Source organism: Vulpes vulpes, chromosome 12, assembly GCF_048418805.1.
Source record: "Vulpes vulpes isolate BD-2025 chromosome 12, VulVul3, whole genome shotgun sequence".
Lineage (NCBI taxonomy): Eukaryota > Metazoa > Chordata > Mammalia > Carnivora > Canidae > Vulpes > Vulpes vulpes.
In genome coordinates, this window is record NC_132791.1 from 81285901 (window position 1) to 81293322 (window position 7422).

The 7422-nt window shown below is 43.7% G+C and overlaps 1 pseudogene; it reads right to left on the minus strand.

The window, feature by feature from the left end:
- Positions 1-2010: 2010 nt before the first annotated feature.
- LOC112920426 (large ribosomal subunit protein uL18-like) lies at positions 2011-5208 on the minus strand (annotated as a pseudogene).
- Between the last annotated feature and the right edge of the window lie 2214 nt (positions 5209-7422).

Consider the following 7422-nt stretch of genomic DNA (forward strand, 5'->3'; position numbering starts at 1 on the left):
AAATGATCTTGTTATAGAAACCACTTAAGGAAGACCAGGATTGGTCTGCAAATACTGAGCTCCACCATTAAACCGCAGGAAGAAAAAAAGGAAACCACATCACTTTACATAACTTTCGTACCTCGTATAACCTCCTGGGCCCTCCCTCTTTAGCCAGATTCATGATCTGCCTTTAAAGCATGATACTTTGCTGGAGGAAAACATGTCTAGGAAAAGATCCTGTGCTTGGATAAAAATAAACACAACTAGTTTATATTCTAGGTGATGTGCAACAATGTTGAACAGCAGACAGAGCACCAGATTGAGCTGGAATGTGTCCCGAATACTCCAGTTCTCCTTCTGGGTACATGGCAGCATGGTGTCTTCCCATCCTTTTGAATACAGACAGAGCCAGATTCTGGTCACTTCCGGTCAGTTTTGAGAGGAAGCAAGAGTGGCAGCCTGGATCTGTATGGATCTTTGAGTGACTTGGCTAACAAGACTCCTCCTGAAGATTCAATTCTGGACATGTAGCCTGAGATGTTAAGTCACAGAGATCTGGCGGGGGCGGGGGGGAGTTGTTGCTCTGGCATTCCCTAGGCTCTTCGGACTGACAAACACGTCAACTTGGTGTCTAGTTGCTTTTACCTTCTGTGCCTTTTCTAAACATTGCTTACTTCTTCCCAACCTCACCCAGGGGAGGGAATTTAATAAACACACCTCAAAATCATAATGACAAAGAGGAAAATACACATAAAGCACAGAGAGTAGTAACAGGGAAGAGAGTGATCATCTGACAAAAACCATTTCTGCTACAACAGTGTGTGTGTGTTGGAGGGGTTGGTTTTTACAGTGCTGCTTCATCATGTTACATAATGGTGATTATGCAAAGTGATTGCTCCACTTTTTATTCATGCCAATTCAACAATGTTGGTTTTTTTTAAAAGATGTTATTTATTTAATTATGAGAGAAACGGAGAGAGAGGCAGAGACATAGGCAGAGGGAGAAGCGTCTGCTCAACCACTGAGCCACCTAGATGCCCTGCCAATTCAACAATGTTACCACAGAATAGTTTTGCTTTTTTACCACAGAATAATTTTTAATGACCAATTTTTCCATGCCCTGATTTTGGCGGCAGCCAGTGTTCCATTATTTTTGATGCCTGTGGTCCTTCGCTGACTCTGTTAGAATGGAGACTCACAGCTTGGGGAACACCTGCAGGGTCTGAGCCCCTCTTCCAAGGGCTGTCTTCCATTCTCCCACTGTGTACTGACCACAAGTATGCAAGCCTGAAGACTGAATATTAATCCAAGGGGAAATCCAAAGGGTTGGTTGTGGCAATGTCTTAGCAGGGAATTCCTGCAGCCACCAGGGCATGTGTTGCACACATGACACATGACTACCGCCGGCCGGGGCAAACGCTCTACCCCAGCTGACTATCAATAACTTGGAAGGTTGGTTGTTTTTCTTTTTTGTTTCCACTTAATTTGCAATTATATCAAAGTGAAATGTGTACTTGACTTTAAAAAAATCAAGCAATTCTTAAACAACTGAGAAAAAAAAAGCACAGCCCTCTAGTCTGTCCCTCCCAACCCCTGATTTCCATTCCTCGAATATCCACTTTAAAATCTATTCACTATTTTGTCTTCCTGTTTCTGAATAACCTGCTTCTGCTGTATTGCTTGATTTTCCAGATTTACGTAGATGTCTTGATTCCCCCGACAGAACACAAAAACTCTGCATTTGCAGGAACATCTTCCTACAGACACACATGCACACACACACACACACACACACACACAATATCAATTAGTTTTTACTGTGTAACCAAGGACTCCAAAACATATTGGCCTGTGGATCAGCAGTTGAACCAAGTTGAACTTGGCTGGGCTGGACAATTCTTCTGGACTTGGCTGAGCTCATTCATGCAGCTGTGGTCGGTTATGGGGTTGGCTGGGGGGAGGGGGCTGGCTGGTCTAAGTGGTCTCAGCTGGGGTGGCTCTTTCACACTCCATGGATTCTTTCATCCTCTAGCAGACTGTGCTGGGCTTGCTCACACACGGGAGGGTCAGGGTTCGATGGTGCAAAGTGGGAGCACGGGAAGCTTCTTGAGGACCCAGCTCAGAACTGGCTTTCTGGTGCTCCCGCTGCATTCTCACAGAAGGCTGGTTGGGTTTGAGGGAAGGACAAACAAACTCTATCTCTTGACAGGAGATGCTATGCTTTGTGAAAGAACAGGGAGAAGAGCGTTGTGGCCACTTCTACAATCCAGCCCAGTAAATAACATGTATACACGCGTCTTCAGTCCTCCTCACCACCGTCGTCTTTATAGAGCCACCAGCAGGTCCTATAGCACCCACCGGAGTGAAGTCAGTATTCAGTATTTGCCGTATTGTAGTGATTGACACCCACGTATGACTAGAGCTCATCCTGGCCTAGGATTATATTTTCTTTTACATACACAGATTTCTGCTCCAATCCTCCGAGCAAATAATTGTCTTGTTTTGAATTGTGTGCTGTGTTTTTCAAATTCAGCTCCAGTGAAGCTCTCTGCGGTAAGCATGCACTTCCTAAGGACCAATGCAACAGATGAATTGCCAGTTGCTTCCCCCACGGCCTTGGATTCATCCCTTCTGAGCCCTCTGTCCTTCTGTTCCAAGCTGAGCTGGGTGTTCTTTGGGCCTGTTACATAGTAATCATTCTGAGGTTCTCTCGGCTGCTTTCTTCTGTAGAGTGCCCTGTTGCTTGGCTAGAGCATCTGCTTTCTGAGTTTCCTCCTCATCTTGGAGGAACATAACTTCTAGTAGATTCCTGAAAAACAGTGCATGGGAGGCAACTTTTTGAGTCTTCAAATGGCCGAAGAGCAATGCTGTTGCACTTGCAGACTTGTTTGCTCACTTGGAAACTTTATGGGGGAAACCACTTTCTCCAGTGCTGTTCAGGCACTGCTCTTCTACTTTCCAGTATTACTTTTAAGACCACTGAGATCATTCCGATGCCTGATCCTTTGTCCATCATCAGGTATTCTTCTCTAGAAGTTTCTTGAAGAATCACCTGTGTTACTGGACTTCTGAAAAAACACAGTGCTGTCTGTATCTCATTGGGGGTCTTCTTCCATTCCTGCACTAGGCTTGTTGACTCTGGGTCCAGTAACTTCCATCTCGTTCTGGGACACCTGTTGGGTATCCTTTATAGAGACTCTTATTTTCTCATTTTTCTCTTACTTTAAAACTATTTGTTTTATTTTATTTTTTTAAAAGATTTTATTTACTTATTCATAAGAGACACAGAGAGAGGCAGAGAGAGAGAGGCAGAAACAGGAGAAGCAGGCTCCATGCAAGGAGCCTGATATGGGACTCGATCCCAGGACTCCGGGATCACGCCCTGAGCCGAAGGCAGACGCTCAACCGCTGAGCCACCCAGGTGCCCTCTGAGGCTTCACCTTATAGTCTGGATTCTTCCATATAGTAGTATGAGTTTTCTTGTTTGGAGTTTATGTCGTTCTCCACAGAGCGAGAGAATTGTTTCTTGTAAGCATCATCTTTCTTCCCTTCCATTAGGTAATACATGTCCTCTGCCGTGATCTGACCCACGGTATGCCTTCAGTGGACTTCTGCATTGAATTCCTTGCTTTCTGAATCATAACCAGGGAGTCATGTGGTCTTGTGAGGGCCTCCAAAACTATATTAGTGGTAGTTCTATCAAAGGCCTGCAGGTAGGTGAAACACCAGCTTGACAAAGACAATCCTCCTTGTGATTACCTCTGGTCACCCCCACTTGACCTTCATAGATCTTGTCTCTGTCAAACCTACTGAGAAACCTACAGGCCAGCAGTAGGTCAGTATGATATGGGGTAGCATGCTCTGTCAGGTGGGTCTTCACACCATACTTTGGAAGCTCATGAGCATTCACTGCACAGGCTATCATATCCCCTTCCATGTAAGCATGAGCAATCTGACATGTAACTTCTCTGTCAGTTACTCGAACTGTTTTGGGGAAATTGTACTTATTTTTGTCCTGGGTTAATAAGTGTTTCTGGGCATAATAATCCATTTTATCCTCTTGTTTTCTCGTAGGTTTCATTTGGTATCGCTCAAAGTAGAGTATCTACTTTTAATAAGGACCCATGTCCACAGCTTGCCATAGACCTCTTTTTTGGGAGGTTTTTAAACTTATTTCTCTACATTTTTAATTTAATATTTATTTAGCCTATTATATTTTTTAATACTGAGAGCTCTTTAAATCTGTTGGATGTTCCTTTTTAAGGGCATTCGGTTCTTTGGTTTGGTGGATACAATATTCTCTCTTATTTCTCTGAAGGTTCGTTTGTTTGTTTGCCTGTTTATTCTTTACATTGTCCCCTGGTCCCTTCATGGTCTCTTCCCTCTGTGATGTTTATTAATTTTGAACTTTGCCTTTTATGTTAGATATTTCCTTCAAATATCTGTTATTCCTTGGATGTTGTAAAAAGCTAATGGCACTCCAGAGTACGGGTAGGATTTGCAACTGATGGGATCCAGGAGGTGGGTCCCCTTCCCCATAGTATCTGCATGGGTTTTCTATTGCAGCAGCAGCAAATGACCACAAACTTGGTTCTTTCAAACAACACATTTTATTTATCTTACAGTTCTGGAGAGGTCAGAAGTTTGGTACAGTCTCGCTGGGCTAAAACTAGGGTGTTGGGAGGGCTGCATTCCTTTCTGGAGCCTCTCAGGAAGGATCCATTTTCTTCCTTTTCCCAGCTTCTAGAAGCCACCCATACTCTTTAGATTTGGGCTTCCTTCCTCCATCTTCAGAGCTATCAACATTGGGTCAGCTTCTTTCACGTCACATCACTCTGACCTGTTCTCTCTCTTCTGCTTTTTCAGAACCCTGTGATTATGTTGGATCCACCTAGATGACCTGGGACACTCTCCCTATGTCAGGGGCAGCTGATTAGCACAATCTTCATTCCACTGCCGTGTAATTCTGCTTTGCCCTGTACTCTAATATATGCACGGGTTTCAGGGATTGGACATGGACTAACTATTCTGCTTATCACAGTATCTGTAGATACTTTCTCTTGGGTCGACCAGTTTACCCAAAACAAAGTCTCCTTTCTCCTGTCAGTGCATTTGCCAGCCTGGCTGCCAGCAGTCTAGGAGCAAGAGTACAATGGTGCTGGTGGTGTCATTGCTAGGTTTGCAGATGCTGCCACCCTCCCCCGCCCCCTTCCGCTTAGTCTCCATGGCTGCCATATGTCACAGATGCCCTCAGCCATTCCCAGTGGTCCTTAGTCTAGGATCTTCTTGCTCAACCTCTTTTGAGAATAAACCTCCTGTCTTATATGAGGTAGGGCAGGGATGCTGTAGGAGATCCTCGGTGGAACTACCACTTCAACAGACTTCTAACCACTCCTCCTGGTTCCAGTCCTGCATACACCCCTTTGGAAGCAGCTGGTGCCACTGCTGCTGACACTATAGACTTCTGTGGCTCTGTTAATCCTGCTTTTTGGCTTCACTTCTCATGGGCTCTTGCCATTCATCTTTCTCTTGCCCTCCTAAGTCACTTATTGCCTATCCATCTGCTCCCTGGCTTTCAAAATATTGCTATTTCCCCTTTTGTTCTCAAAGTCCTTATTGATGTGTGCTTTTTTTCCTTTCTCTTCCTGTCATCTTAATGGGAGTTTGAGAGGGATTGGATGTAAAGTCATTTTTTTTTTAAATCTTCCATGTTTCTCTGGAAGTCCCTATGGTTTGTTTTTTAGGAGCATTAAGTAATTGTGAAACCAATTATACTCTTTGTGTTCTGCATGACAGTCAGTTTCTGGTAGTTTTCATTAAACACCAGTGACAAGAGTTCAGAAATTTTTGTATTCCCTCTGAAGGAAAAGGAAAAAAAAATAATGCAGAGAAGGTGGCAATTACCACGTAGCAATCTCAAAATAGGAATGTCAAAACAGCCTTCTCTGCCTGGGCCAGATTGGTACTCAATAGGGCATTTATATGGATTGCATGAGGCCTTCAATGCACTCCCAGGATTGTGCAGGTCCGAGCTTTCACCCCAGCATCTGAGCACAGGCTCAGGCCTATTGAGTTGGTGCTGAATAAATACTTGGTGAATTCATTAGTTGTTTTTCTGAGTCCAAGCTGGGAAAGCAAACTTCCTATTCTCAACATCTGAAATGAAACGTGAAAGTGCCACAATCGATCCTTTTCAATGAAGGTGAAATAACAAAATCCCCTGGAATCATCAAATAGAACTTTGCTATCTTACGTCCTAGTGATGCTATTAGAAGTAGATCAGATAAATTATGTCTACAAGATGTGGATTGATCACCTCCTCGTCCTCTTACATTAATACAGCATCGCTCTCCACTCCTGAAAGCATGAGATTTCATTACTTGTTGGACTCTTGCCTGATAACTTCTGTCCCAGGAATGAAATCTTGGCCAAATACAATTTTGACAAAGTGTGTGGATGGGGTGGGAACATCACCCAGCTGGAGGCAGGCTGGTGGGTAGAATTCAGTTTCTTTCTCTTAGCACTATGGCTCTTTTCACAAGTACGTGCTGCTTCTTTGGGTGCCAGCAGTTGGTTCCATGTGAATATCTGTGAGAGGTGTTGGGAGCTAGCTCTGGGTTACCAGGGGCCTTCAGGCATCTAGCACTTTTCTCAGACCAATGGCCAATACAACTACTTAGAAGGCTCCAAATGAGGTCATCCGCTGCTCTCAGAAGACTTCTCCTAGCCCTGGGTAATGTCTCCATTGTATTGAGGTTTGTTGACACCTAAGAGCAGCACCTGCATCCAGCAGCACTGTGACACAAAGACTCAGGTTGTGTTAGCAAGGTCTACTTCTGCTCAGAAATGCTACTAATTAGCTTGTTAACACATGACATCCTCACACACACACCTCAGTGCAAAGAACAACCAGTTCAACCCAGGCATAAAAAGCTGACAACAAAAGTGAGAAAGAGTGAATGGTGATGATACATTTTGCTCCTACAGAGTACAAAAAATAATCATCATCATTTGATAAATAGTATATAGTATTGCTTTGTTGTGCCATATTTATGATTCCAAACAGTCGGGTCGCATCTGGAATGCTGGTGACTGAGAAAACAGAAGGGGAGGGAAAAATATTTTTTTTAATCTGTTCTGCAAAGATATGAAAGGAATGGAAGGGATACTTATTAAAACCTCCACTAGCTTTGTGACCTTGGGCACAATCTTGTGTCTCCTAAGACCTCAAATTTTCTCATTTATAAATGAGGGGACTGGATTACTTATATATTGAGCTAAGAGGTTTCTTTCAATGTTAAAACCTGAGATTCTAAGCTGGGCCACTTTACCTAAAGCGCCAAGGAGGAGAACCTGTGAGAAAGCACATCTCCCATTACATCAGGATTTGTTATAGCCAAGTCTGATTTAGCACCCTTATACACATACAGGTGTCAGAAA